Raw genomic sequence first — 14,364 nt, forward strand, 5'->3', positions numbered from 1 at the left:
CATTTAGATATTTTACATAGATAAATACTTCAGATAGTTTATATAAAAAAACATTCATGTTAAACATGTTACACATGGTAAATGCAGCAGGTCAAATACGAGAATTGCAGTTAATTGCCAGTTCTCAGGAGAAAGAGGCAGGATAACAATTCATGTTAAAGAAATAAACTTTGCCAGTAAATCATGAAGGTGCTTTAAGAAATAGGGCAATCTGCAAACACTCAAATAAAAATTTACAGAGGCTTATAAAAATACATCCCAAATCTGCTCTCAGTCAATTTACAAAGAAAAGACCTTTCAGAAAACTGACTCTAAGCAGCATTTTAGATGAAGAACAGAACACAGAATCCCTTACTCCATGATGCCCTAAGAACCACAACAACTGTAGTTTACCTGCACAGCACCTTGAGGGACACACATACAAAAACTGAAAAATTCAGACTGGAGTACAGAACCATTCATAACTTGTAGCACATGCTAAGAGCCTTGACCTTAAATAGATTATTTTAATCTACTTATGAACATGGAGTACAGAAAAATAGTCAATTTAGCTTTTTTTGGATGTGTTTCGAAAAATAGTAAAGACTGGCAGCAGAGGATGAGATATGTGCTGTGCTAATACACTTTTCTGGATCCCAGAAATGGGGAACAGTGGCATTTCCTCACATGCTGAAGAGAGGAACAGAAACTTACTGCTGTGCAATAAGCACCGTACATTGTTTTCCTGCAGCAGTAATTCTGGCAGTTTGAACATACAGTTTGTGATCCTTCTCAAGTATTTATCACTGCTTCCCTTGCCTTCTGTCCTTTCAGCTACACACAGTTGTGCTTGCACACGTACACACATAAATTCAAATATCTGACTAAAAAGCAACACACTGAGATGCCACATTTATTTTTTCAGGCAACCATTTAGCACATAAAGGGAAAGCAGTGTGCTGCATGCTTACAGAACCTCATGGACTAGCTGATGTAGGGCAAATCATCTCAAATCACTTAGAGCAAAGATAATGATTCTCTCTCTAATACCATCAGCATGGTGCTTAAAGCGCAAATTTTCTGGGGCGCTTGCCAGCAGAACAAGCCTCATCCACTGAAGTATATATCCAAATCAGTATTTCAATTTAAAACAAAGATTTCTCCAGTAAAATGACTTGAGTTTAGAGCAGAATTTCCAAATCACTTTCTTCAGATTTTTAGAATGTTTAACATCAATTTTTTCCACTTCTAAAATCCAGTTCCTATGAAGAATAAACTTATATTAGTTTATTTCTATTAAAAAGTAAGAGATTAAGGCATAAAAGATGATATCTATTTAGAGATTTTCTATGTTTTCACTCACTACATCCTGCTTCTTTGCTGATGAAGCATGCTTTGTGCAATGGAGCAGATAAGAACAATGTTACAGTCTAAAGACCAGGGAATCTAGAACAGCTTTTTGGGGCCACAAATTAGAAAGTACAACACAGCAGAAGAGAGACTGAACATTTTAAGTTTGGCTTGCTTGTTATACTAAGGATACTACAGACAACAATTTGAAAGCTACTCAGTCCCACTTCTGTCTTGTGCAAAACACTTTTATACCAAATTTTGATACTATCAGCTCAAATATTGCTCAAAGGAAACAAATTAATCTCACCCATCCCTGGGGAGTTTGTTGAGTGAAGAAACTTTTCTGGATATCCAACTTAAACCTCTCCTGACACAACTTCAAGCCATTCCCTCTAGTCCTGTCACTGGTGACCACAGAGAATAGATCAGTGCCTGCCCCTCCACTTCCCTCACAAGGCAAGTATGGAATTGTAGTTTGCGATGAGGTCTCTCATCGGTCTCCTCCAGGCTGAACAGACCAAGTGACCTCAGCCACTCCTCGTACAGCTTCCCCTCAAGGCCCTTCACCATCCTCGTGGTCCTCCTTTGGACACTCTCTAATGGCTTCATGCCTTTTTTATACTGTGGCACCCCAAACTGCCCCCAGCACTGGAGGTGAGGCCGCCCCAGAGCAGAGCAGAGCAGGACAATCCCCTCCCTTGCCCAGCTGGCCATGCTGTGCCTGATGCCCCCCAGGACACAGTTGCCCTCCTGGCTGCCAGGGCACTGCTGACTCACATTCAGCTTTCCATCGAGCAGGACCCCCAGGGCCCTTTGCACAGCGCTGCTCTCCAGCCCCTCATTCCCCAGTCTGTCCGTACATCCAGGGTTGGCTCATTCCAGGTGCAGAATCTGGCACCTGCCCTTGTTAAACTTTGTACAGAGAATAAGCAAGATGGAGGCATCATCCTCTTACTCCTAAGCCTACAAAATAATAAAACTAAAAGCAAATCTAATAAAGCACAAGATACTATAATTAATTTTTTAGACTCCTTAGCAAAATAAATAAATCAATTTTTTATGCTATTATCACTAGTCAAAGTGTCTCCTGCCTGACCGTGGGATTTTTCACCTGGTGTAGCTGCTGACCTTCAAGAAAAACACCACCTGTCAATATCAATGTAGGTGTGCCAAGCCTACTGTGCAATCCTCCAACTAAACAAAATACTGCTAGCAATCCAGGAATCAACCTTTTGCTTTAATCCTTCAGTATTATTTCTCTATGTGGAATACTTTAGGTAGATGCAGTTTTCCAATCCAATTTTTTTTTCTTCATGGAAAGACTTTTTTGTCTGTGTCCACAAAAAACAGCACATTTCATTTATTGGCTTTTCCTTCTATTTTCTTTCACATCATAAGCTACATAGTAATAATTAAAGAGTGGTTTATTTAGGAGTAACGAAGTTATATATAATATCTGCTTATTCATGGCAAGATTATTTGGCCTTCCACAGAATATTCCCTAATCAAAATGCATCGAATTAGATAGCAGAATCAAAAATAAGTACAGTTGAAGAGACCTACATGTACAAAATGATTCCTGAGAGCAGCTGCCAAATTTTCTCTATTGCCAACAACTAATGCTTCTGTCCTAGATGGTTCAGACAAAACATAGAAAAGGGCTTTTAAAAAACAAAACCATCTATGGAGGCTGCAGTCTATTACCTTCCTGGCCATCCATGGCTACACACTGCCTGTAATTTCCCAAATTAAATCAATTTATGACTCTGATCCACATTTTTGTGAGCAGTTGAATAGGTTTTGTAACCAATTCATTATTTTGACCAGTGTTGACAGATTTGTATCATGATATTTCTAGTGGTTAGCTAAAAACAGCAATTTATTTCCTTATTGTTTTTCCAAAGAGAACTGATCAAGGCAAGAAAATCCATGCTTCATCAGAGGAGGAGAAGTTTGTCCCTGAGTAATGTTAGAAAAACAGGTCAATAGGTCAACCTTCATGTAACCAAGAGATTGCTATTCTATAGTTTCTTGAGGCAAACAGCACCAAGACCCAGAGCAAGGGTGGGTCTTCCAAAGATATGCAGAAGGTTTGGTGCATCAGAGGCCTCCCATCTGCCCAGCCCACCTTCAACCCAGCCCCACCACAGGAAAACCTCAGGAGTCATGATCCAACCCCACAGATGACCTCAAAGCAAAGTTTTGCCTTTTCTCCCAGAGAGCAAAAGCCAAGCAATCCTCCTTGTGCATGGCCTGTTTGGATTGATCTTAGTGCAAAGACCTTTTCTGGATCACAGTCATTAAACTTTAAACTGTGGAACTAACAGAATAAGATGGATAAGCCGAATTCTACATCTACCTTTAAATTCTTGGGTTTGGGAACTAAGGCAGGGGGAGGGTGAGGAAGAAAGGAAAACTGGAAAAAACCCACACTCTTTCTCTGCAGGATCTGGTCATGAACAAAGTATAATTCTCACCTTCTGGTCATGAACAAAGTATAATTCTAGCCATTCCTCTGTGTTTCTCATCCAACCTATATGGAAGTAAAACAAATTCGGACAACTCGGTACGGGGCGAATGCAATTGCATTTATACTGCAGGAAACTCCAGCTCCTTGAATTTTGTTGCATATACAAGCAGAATTTTAACACAATGCTGTAATTTGTCTTGAAATAGCAGTAGCTTGAAATTTTTGAACAACTTTTCTTTATTGAAAATTAAATTTAGGACTCTTTGAAGTCTATCAGCTTTACAGTTATTAGTAAAAAGTGCAGATTCAATTCCATGCCATGCCCTATTTAAACTGAAGGAAACTCAAGAGCTTGCTGTCAATAAGTCAATACAAGCCATACAAATTCTAGCAGCAATGTGACTATCAAGCACACAATTATATACAGCCAATTTTCATTCCATGAGCAGCAAGGAAAACCACAATAGTTTTGCAGCTGTAAGCCAAATAAACCCTCAGTTTTAAATATTAAGAAATGCTCTATCTAAAGGTGAAAATTGGCTGACATAGTAACATAAGCTACTGATTTTGCTGGTTTACTGGAAAATAATCAGGCTCAAAAAGTTAAATGGGTGTTGAATTAGGAGCAGATTGTTAAAATTTTACTTAGGAGGCACAGTATTTCTTATTGCATCGTGAACAATGAGTGGGTGTTGAAGTCATTCAATCTCTTTAACAACTAGGCTCTTCAGTAGATAGAAAAAGCAATCACAGTTTGTTAACTGAACCATTTTAATGTTTCCATCCTTACAACATCCTTTCTAGCATACATAAAATATTTCCCACATAAAGTAAATAATAACTTACTTTAATAATATGGCACAGAATTAGTTCATTATATTAGTTACTAGTTTTTCTGTCTTGATTAATAGTTGGGGTTAATTATAACATACAAGAGTAGGAGTCACAAAACATGTCGGGTTTAATGGCTTCTTGAAAATGCAACATAATATTGATATGCCTGGTAACACTGACATTATGCAGCCTCTAAAACATGGATCACAAGAAAGACAAGAAAAAACACCACTATAAAATGAGAAATTATTACTGCTAATGCAGAAAGGGTGTTGGGATGAAAATGGAAAAACTGAACAAAATACAAAAAGCTAAAGGAAAAATAAAAGTAGGAGGCAGATGGAGAACTGGGGGTTTCATACATAACTGGAAGAAAGAACTACATCTCCCTCAAGAAACAGGGAAAAAACTAACAGAGGTTAAAAGAAAGAAACTGAAAGAAACAAAAGGCCTGACTAAACCTAACTACCTTAAAACCAAGATGAGACAGCTAGACTAAAAAAAAAGTTGAAACATAGTATTCCTGCAACAATTTGACATGAATGAAGCCCAAAAAAAGGGTTACATAATTTATGTACCAAGGTACAAAAATCCAGTTTGGAGTGTTTAGGAAACATTCAACCCTGGTATCTGAAAAAAAGGATCATCAGTCCAATGCTGCATATAGTGCCAAGTGTTTTCCACATAGAGAGCACATTCCCTTTGGAGCTCTTCAGGCACCTTGGACACAGGGTTCTGGAATGGTCTGGAATCTTATAAATACTTTATAAGCATCTCTTCCTCATTTAATCAAAGCAACTCCATACCATACAGGGCAAACTGCATTTCCAGCTCTCACTTAGAGAAATCAGGAAGAAATTGAGACACAACAATATACAGTACCTGCCATAATTCCCTTTTTTTTTTTTTTTTAAGACTGGCCTAAATGAATGCTACAATGAAGAAATAATTACATCAGTCACTGTTCTAAAGTTCTGAATATCAGACTGGGGACAGCATAGTCAAACTGATGCAGAGAATATGACTCTTACACCAAATCAGACCCAACCCAGCTGCAATTTCTGCAGTTTCTTAAGTAGAAACGGTCACTCACTTTTCCTGAGAGAAGTCAGTATGCAGGAGGCAATGCTATTACAGGTGACGGAAGGTGCTCTGCTACCAGTGAGGGAAAAGAGCCATGGAAGGTACAAGCACATGATGTACAGTTTGCAAAAGCACCTTTGAGACATAATTGCACATTTATTCCAATTCCACCTTCAGAAAACAAAGATATTTTATTTCATATTCACCACTTTTCAAGCTGCTGTTGTCTCTAGGCACCTTTTTTCCCTGACCCTTACTGATCCTCTTGCCTTATGTCTTACATTAACCAGCTCCATTCATGTTCCTACCAACAAAACAAAATTTTCTAAGTATCCAGTAGTCATGAATGCTGTCAGAGCATGATTTAGCAGTCTATTCAGTGCACATTTGGGAATCTCTGCTGCTGAAGGAGCAGTTCCATCAACTGCTGCTACTGTGCCAGATAATGTCTTCGTAGAATCCTATGAAAAGAATGGAAGAGGGGTGAATATTAGCCTTCAGTTCCTGAAAAACAAACCTGTTCTGTTGTTTGGCTCTCAGTCAGTTGCACCAGCAAAGCAGAAATACACACAGTACACCTGAGTCTATTATAAATATGCAAGAACAAAGCGAACAGAGAGACTTCAAGACCTGAAATGGCTCAGTCAAACTGCAGCCTTCCTGAGGCCTCTAGGGGATAAAACAAGACTTACTAAAGAACAGTGTATCACGTTCCAGTGCTGCAGTAATTCTTAATTGATCCACAACCTCTCTCCCTGCAGAAACAAGTACCTGAAATAATGCTGTCATTGTTGTATTGTTGTAACCATTATAATTATGCACTTTTAAGGTAGCTCTGTTGTATTTCACACTTGTTTCTTTTCCTGAAGGATGTTACTCTACATTGCCATTGGTAGATTGCAATGAAAGAAAAGCTTGAAAAGCTTTTATCAAGCTAGTGAGATCAAAAAGTAGGATTTTTCAATACTTTGGAATATGCTTTCCCCTAAAAAAAAACCCAAAAACCAAAACAAAAAAAACCCCACACAAAACCACCAAATTAAAAAAAAAAACCAAACCCACAACCAAAAAAACCCACAAAGAACACAAGTAAGCTTGTCCTTAATAAGCTTAAAAACCTATCCTGAAAATCTAGAAATAGTCCACCAATATGTTCCTAACCTATCCAGGCAAAGATACAAGATTCCTAGCTCAACATAAAACCCTGTCTTTTTAACAATTTCAATACTCATGTTCTTCTTGGCTTATTTTGATTAATTATCTCTGTCATTTATCCTCAATACACTTGATGTAATAAAACACATTGAATTTTATCTCTGAGTATATATTTTCCATCTCCATAAATATATTTAACACATGCTTTATTTTCCGTCTTCCACTGCTTTATTATTCAGTCTTATCTTTAAAAAAATAACCTCAATTCTATTATTTTATCAGTTTTATGACATCTGGAAACAAGTGTTTTAATTATGTGAAGAACTGTCTTTCATTCACTTAGTCCTCTAATTTTAACATGTTTTGTACCATTTTGACTTTTTTTCCACTTAAGAGAATACTTAATATAATTAGTTTGCATGCAGTGTGAGCACACCTCACTCATCTACAAAGTCAATGCAACACATAGCCATGTTGAGTTTAAATTTGAGTTCTCATCTCAAATATGTCCCACACTAAGGGCATAACCTAAAAAACCTTGAGTTCACAGCACTCTCAGTGAAGTCAAAGTGAATAGCATCTGGGAATAGTTTGGGGAGCCTTATAACTTATATGCCTCTCAGTTATTCTAACCTACATTACTGGTAGAGAAATAGGACTTGTGCACAAAGTGAAAGCTGATGCATTGCTGACACGAAGCTATTAAAGAAACAGAAATTCTTTGGCATAAAATTTAACTAATAAAACAGAGTGAACTGTAATACAAAACTTTCATCTTAAGAATGTAACCAAAACTGCAATTTAATAGACATCTCAACCACAACATCTAAGGTCACCAATAAGGACAAAAATTACAAGATCACCGTGTGATAACAGTAATGGGTATCAACAGAAAGGAATGTTATTTTTGGCACCATGTACTAATCCATATAGAGATCGTAGTAAAGTCAATGGGCTACATTTGCTCAACTTGGTTCTTATTAAACTCTATAATTTGAAAGAATTTCATTAGTTAAAATTTTCAAAGAAAAAAGTTATATTGACACTGATTGCAAGATAAAGTTGCCTAAATTATGCCTTTGAGAGCTGTGCTAAAACACAAATATTTGCTTAATATAAAGTTAAACTGAACTGAACTTGGAAAATTCTAAATTTGCTTACTTTATATTAATTTTAAGCTACAATATAATGGATCCCTTTGCCTACCAAAACAGTCAGCACTATGGAATTCCAAAAACATACTAAATCTTTAAAGAAGAAATAAAAATTGCATTTTTTATTTCTTAAGATAAGGCTTTTTGAATGAAGCAAGGTTGAGATAATACAGAAAAATTTCTTTTTGCTATACCTATGGACTTTTGAATCTCACTTCACCAGGTCTCAGAATATCAAGGTTTCACCAATAATGAAAAGTTCCTAAATATTGGTTTGAGCCAGCTTTTAGAGGAATCCTGACCAATAGAGTAATAAAATCTCAAATTGATTATTGAATTCAAAGGATGTGTCGTTTTCCTTCACTGAGAATATGAAGGAATTTAAGGAACCTTACTGAGGTATCTACATGGCTAGCTAGTGCTTGCCAAGTAATATCCCACTTAAAGACTTCACACTGAGACCTTTCTCTTTTCTATTTTTAATTAATGGAGGAATCAGAGGCAGAAGCTGTCACGATGGCAAATTATATAGAACTGCTGTGAGAGTAGTTGGGAGAACAGTCTTGACCTTTCTTCCGGTTTCCAAGCAATGTTTGCATTGATGCACACAAATGAACAGTGAAGTGACCATCATGCTGCTCACTTTATACGCTGCTGTGTTGAAGAGCTTGGGAATTGTTAAGCAGCAGCTCACCTTAATCTCCTTCTAGAAGCACGGGTGTGATACACGTCAACAGAGCTAATCAGAATTTAGGCTCTCTTACAACCTGCTGATCTGGAGAACATGAAACACCTCATTAAGGTGGTCTGGCAAGCCCTAGCTCTAAACCAAGGTCTCCATGGCTCCTGAAAGGTGGTGTAGCCTAAGGGCAGCTCTATCCACTGACTTCAGATCTCACATTCCAAGAAACAGGCAAAAAGAGCCATCCAAGACAAAAAGCAAATAAAGAAACACACCCAAAAGAATCCAAAACACACCACAAACACCACCTATGCATGCACATACCTGATCTTCAAAGAAAAATAAAATTCTATCAAATTTTTGTTTTGTTACTATTTAATTGAAAGTATTGCATTTACTCCAGTTTTATGGAACATCTCACTCTAAATTTCTACTCCTTACACCTCATTTGTAAATGTTTGATTACTTACTGAACTTGAAGATGCTTCTATTTCAGAGTGGAAGAAGAAAATAAGAAAAAGCTTTGCCTGTAATTTGTCTTTTTAATTTGAAATGGAAAAGGTCATTTACTACAAAAAATATTAGTGAAATATTAATGCAAGGGAATGAATCAAAATGGAAACACCTGACTCTGAACGTTTCTAAAGTTTAAGTTATTTTAAAACATTGCCAAAAAGTAACATTTTTTCCCTTGACATTATTCTCCAATTCATATATAAGTATGCCTTTTATTATTCTGAAAGGGGTAACAGCCAGCAATACATCAAAATGAACGCTTCATTTTCACATATTCCATTTCCCCATTTTACAAGCCACAAAAATATTACTTAATAGGCAAGAGCTGACTTCATTCTACACTTTTCTATTGACTTTGGATCAGAAAACATATATTCCTGTACAAGTAGAACATTTGAGTATTAACAGCTTTGGAGCTCCTGCAAGACTGGAAAGAGAAGGAGCCAGTGACATTCAAGAGCAATACTTTGTTGAGGAGATATTTCACACAGTTCCATATTTCACTGGTTGTCCTAAAATATTTAGAAATTCGTCTTCCAAACAACTTAAAGCAATAAACAAAAATCACATACAAGACTCAATACCAGGCACTTTTTTCTTTTAGCTACACAATTCTAAAAGTCTCTTCTGACTTTAACATTATAGGCTCCTAACTTTAAACAGGAAAAGACTTAATATATCTGAAAGGTGGACAGTGATATTTTAGTTTTCCCATATTTATGGAAAGAGGTACAGAAAGTGTAATTTAGAGATCCTAAGCTGACATCAGCAAGATTCCATCATTCCAGTAAAAGGGTATTCTGACCTTGTTGTAAGGTTTCAATATAGATCTTCAGGATAGCCCTAGAAGACAGCAGTCACAATTCAGGTAGGTCTAGCACCAGGGGGAAAAAAAAAAAAATCAAAACAACAACTGTCATCTTGTTTCAGAGATGAGAACTCCTTCCTGACGAGAAGGACAGACATAGGAATAGCAACATTAAAGTGGTGGAATGCAGAATTCAGTGCAAAACTTCCTTGTCTTTAGTGATCTTTTCCATAAAGCAGAGAGACCAAAGAGGCACATGAAGCAATAAATCTGTTAGGGCAGGGTCACCCAGAAAATCCTCATTCATGATAACCAGGGAAAGATGAAGATCATGGAAGCACAGTTCCCATCTCCTTAACCAGAATTTCTAGCATGCATAGGCACACCTGTTGATTAGGGTTTTTAGCCTGTAATGTTTACATACAAATTATGCTGCTTCCTTCATTGGAGCACAGCCATACTGTCAGGTTATGTTTCCCTACACAGTGAGCAGGGAACAATGTTTTAAAATGTGCAACCACAAATACTTGGCTTAAGAATACAGCCGAGCATTGAAATGATCCTTATAAAGACACTTTCAATTTTGAACTTTACACTCAAAAATTATCACCTTCTAAAAGGAAGGTGGAGAATAGGGCATATAATTAAAAAAATAACTGAGTATGCAATTAAGAAATCAAGTAACAAAATAATGGTAGCTTTTCCTCATTCTTAATTTACCTACTTTATATAAATTAAATAGTGAATTCAAAACCTCTTCTGAAAAACAATTAGAAGAACATTCCTTCATTCAACAAAAAAGCACATTTAAAATACAGTAGAATAGAGCTGAAAACATTCTAATTAGCTTGCACATATGCAAAAAAAGAGACTTGGATTCCTTGTTATTCATGTGGCAGCTAAAGAGACATCTTGGAAGAATATTTCCAGTTCCTTTCAAATTTTGGAAGAGGACAAAATCATTAGTAGGTCAGACATTTATTTAACTTATTTCCACCTCCAAGAAGAAATAAACTGGAAACATTTCCTCACAAACTGAATTAAGTCTGAATTAAATTCTGAAATGTGAAGACAGTGACATAGAGGCTAAAAGCATGGGCAGTTCACAGATTAGATAAAAAAAATATTTGTGTCAACCATGAAACTGGGGGCATGAGGGAGCACAGATTGAAAAATCAGACTCTCCATGAGTAAAATAAAATTTAAAAGAAAAACAACACATTCCTGTCAATGATACTGTTGATCCTGGTCACCTTAAGGGTTTGTTCAACCTGGTTGGACACCGAAAATAATGTATCACTGAATAACAAAGGACAGAGTAATGAATAACGTAGGAAAGTTCATCCTATCCTTTTGTTTGCAATTTTTTCTGGGGCAGAAAGGGGCATGTACAAGGGAACATGGCCTACTGCTTCACGCAGTAAAAGGACCTGTTGTTTCCAACAGAGATATTCAGAATATTTCAGATAAGAATCTACTTCAAAGTGGATTCCCACCAGCATGTGACCCCTTGTAATGAAAAAGTAGTCAGATTAAACCTACCCATACAAAGAAAAGTACAATACACCAGTGGAACAGAACAGCCCATCTGCACATCTTTTAGAGTTATTATATGGAATCTTTCAGCAGTTTAGCATTGCATCAATACACGTAACAGTCTAAAGCAAGTAAGCAGGTTGGTAGCTACTTGTATAATCAGAACAAGCAAAGTTTTTCAAGTGAAATACAAAGCTTTTCTGTCTGTCTTCAACAAACACATTTTAACTCATGTCAGAGTAGACAGTGTAGAGCACTGAGTCTTCTGTGCAGGGAAGGAACAGAAATTCTGAACTCACAGTGCCTTTTTCAGAACCACAGAATTCCAGGTTGCAAAGGACCCCAAGGATCATGAGGTCCAACCCTTCAGGGCAAAAGCACTATCTAGACAAGAAAGTTCAGCAACCTGTCCAGCTAAATTTTAGAAGCATCCAAATTTGGAGAATGCACCACTTCTTTGGGGAGATTATTCCAACTAACTGATCTCATTGTGAAAAATCCTCTTGTGACTAGTAGCAATCTCCCCAGAAGTAACTCATACCCATTAGTTTTCTTCTTTTCCATGTGACTCCTTGTAAAAGTGGGGATCTCCATCTTCTCTGCAGCCACATACTGGAATGTGGTGACAGTCTTCACCAAACACACCACTAAAACCTGTCCCTAAGCACCACATTTACACATCTTCTAAATGTCTCCAGGGATGGTGTCTCCACCACTTCCCTAGGCAGTCTGTTCCAATGCTGGAACCCTTTAAGTGAATAAATTTTCCCTAATATCCCATCTAAACCTCCCCTGGCACAACTTAAGGCCTTTTCTCTTATCCTACCACTTCCCAAATGCAATTTTCTCCAATATAGATTACTGAGCATTTAAAAGAATCTTTAAAGATTTTTGTGATCATGTATATAAAACCATTTTTGTGGTAACATATATAAAAACATTCTTTTCCCTTCAATTCACATCTTTTTAAACAGGCTAAACACCTAAGTCTCAATAATGGCTGTTTAAGTGTTAATTATTTTCATGCCACAGGAATTCTCTTTCTGTCCTAGTTTCCCAGCACAGTTCTCAACCATAAAACTATTTAAAAACATTAATTTTATGTTTAATAACTTAGAGAACAGACATGGTATTTTCCCCACATGTAAGTTAACTGAAACAAGTACAATTTGTTCCAGCCAGCACCAGAAAAAGCTTAAGGTCCCACCTTTTCAACACAATCATACTGTGATCGCTGGTGACCACAGAATCATTCCAAGACAAAACATAGCAAGCACCAGTACCTCAAAACCATTTTTAAACTTGAAGATGGGTCTTTAAAGTGTTCAGGGGGATTTGCAGGGTCAATGTTGGCACCACGGGTCAGAAAAGAATGATAGGTAGAAACAAATACCAAACTCGAGGAACACAGAAGCACTTCCCACACACCTGACCAAAGCTGCTGTGCTCATTAAAGAGAAGTGCAGTGGAATTTAAGAATATTCTAACCAATAATTTGGCTTCAGGTAGATGCCATGTGTACAGCATTCCAGACATCAGTCCGAAGTCCTTAAAATCTATATAATACTTCCTAAATAGAAGGAAAGTAGTGTCAATACATATAAAAAGAGTAATGATCATCCAGAAAAACCTATACCACCCTAATGATTCTTCTCTTCAACTATTTCATTTCTTAAAAAAGAAAATTATGTTTCCTTGTTGCTACATGTATCCCAAAGAATTCATCAGTTTATAAATTGGCTTTGCTCAAGATGGCCATACATGGTATTAAAACCATGTTCAGTAAAGTTGAAGCTACCAAAGCTTTGATAAAACCCAGACCAAGTAACACTGATTAGTCACCAGGCTATCAATCAGAAACTCCTCCTCAAATACAGAAAACCTCATCAGTAAAAACTGATTATACACTCTATTTCTCTAAAATGCCATCAGGTTGACCTCACTGAATCCCATTAATATCTTTGATTACACTGGCATTAATCATCAAAATGTCCCATTACAGTTTAATTGTTTATTTAAGCTTTCTATGTATCTAGGACATATCCATAAAATTGAAGACTGCGTCAACTAAAAGCAGTTCCACCAACTAATTTTGAAATGGTGGTGTGATCCTGGTTATTTAAATTTTAATTTACTTTATTCTTTTCTCCTCCTACTTCAGGCGTGTAGCACATTAACAAACCTACATCATCCAATGTAGGTTTGTTAATGTGCTACAATCCAAATAACGCAAAAAAGCAGTACTGCTGCATCCCATGATCTCCACTCCAATGAAATCAAACCACCTGTGCTGGGTAGGACACAAGAGCTTGTCACTCACATGCCATGCTGCACTGGTATCTGCAATGCACTTAACAGAAATAGAATTAATTGCAATTCTCTAAAGAGCTGATCCATTAGCACTCAAGTGTAAGGCTGTGAGAAAAAAGGAGACATCAGGGCTAATGCTCAGGCATATCTTCTCTCATGGGAATACTTCAGAATGTTTTTATATTAGGAAGGCTTTTATACCATTCTGAAACAGTATATAGATATCCTTTTCTGTTTCAGGAGTGGTTTTTTTCCTTCCACTTTTGTTCTAGTCGTATAAATACTGCTCTAAAGAAAAGGTCAATGGCAAAAGTCTACAGATACATTCAATAACAGGCAGACATTTCTAATAGTGAAGGGAGCCAAAGTCTAAGAAGTTAAGTAAGCCTAAAAGCCAGATGCATATGATTTAAAAGAACCACAACACACCAGCACACAAAAACAGTGACCAAAATCCACACAAAATTAAAACACACTACCAAAA

At 36.9% G+C, this 14,364-nt stretch overlaps 2 protein-coding genes across 12 annotated transcripts in view; both read right to left on the reverse strand.

The window, feature by feature from the left end:
* The window catches only part of INPP4B (inositol polyphosphate-4-phosphatase type II B), a 295,785-nt gene that overhangs the window by 231,174 nt on the left and 50,247 nt on the right, over positions 1 to 14,364 (reverse strand). The gene's annotated exons all lie outside the window — the stretch shown is intronic.
* The window catches only part of LOC135298731 (uncharacterized), a 96,716-nt gene that overhangs the window by 31,256 nt on the left and 51,096 nt on the right, over positions 1 to 14,364 (reverse strand). For 6 of the 11 annotated variants that reach the window (XM_064416579.1, XM_064416575.1, XM_064416585.1 and 3 more), the window contains one exon: positions 4,556 to 6,180. The exons of 4 other annotated variants lie outside the window; for them this stretch is intronic. The gene's annotated coding sequence lies outside the window, so the exon portion shown is untranslated. Of the gene's footprint in view, positions 1 to 4,555; positions 6,181 to 10,031; positions 10,101 to 14,364 lie in introns of those variants that run through there. One more of the 11 variants, XM_064416586.1, reaches the window with a different exon arrangement.

Source organism: Passer domesticus, chromosome 4 (assembly GCF_036417665.1).
Source record: "Passer domesticus isolate bPasDom1 chromosome 4, bPasDom1.hap1, whole genome shotgun sequence".
Classification (NCBI taxonomy): domain Eukaryota; kingdom Metazoa; phylum Chordata; class Aves; order Passeriformes; family Passeridae; genus Passer; species Passer domesticus.